Here is a 556-nt window from a genome sequence, read left to right on the forward strand (position 1 = left end):
TAAATAAAACTAAATAAATAAATATATACATAGATACTTCCCGGACAGTACATCAGTTTCCATGCTGCAGTAAATATGACGTGTGGGCAGTAAACATTTCCTTAATATCGTGACGCTCGCCCCTGTCGTGCAATAATGTAGCGATTACGGGCGACTGCCACCGGAAAATAGGACTAGCCGATCAATAACCCATCATGCGTGTAGACTTACTGCGGCAGATTAATCCTATTCAGAAATGTTCTTTCTTCCTTTCCCTTTTTACTATTAGCTATGCTCTCGATCGTTTGATCTGCTGAATCAACCAGCGAGAAGTCGGTTGTGACAATACAAACCAGGTAAAATTTGAAATTCGTCGAAGACATGAGTCTTTATTAGGCATAAGATAAATCATCGGGCAAAACAAACGTAAGATGAAGGCAAATATTAGTAGAAAAGATAGATGGTTCCGTCAACAATCGTGGAATCGCGGTGTTCGTATGTTATAGCTATAATCGGTGAAGCTAATTGATAGCAGACGGTGACTATTTCGCTTGTAGGTAGGTGCTCAAACAAAACC

This window comes from Priapulus caudatus, unplaced genomic scaffold, assembly GCF_000485595.1.
Source record: "Priapulus caudatus unplaced genomic scaffold, Priapulus_caudatus-5.0.1 Scaffold69, whole genome shotgun sequence".
NCBI lineage: Eukaryota > Metazoa > Priapulida > Priapulimorpha > Priapulimorphida > Priapulidae > Priapulus > Priapulus caudatus.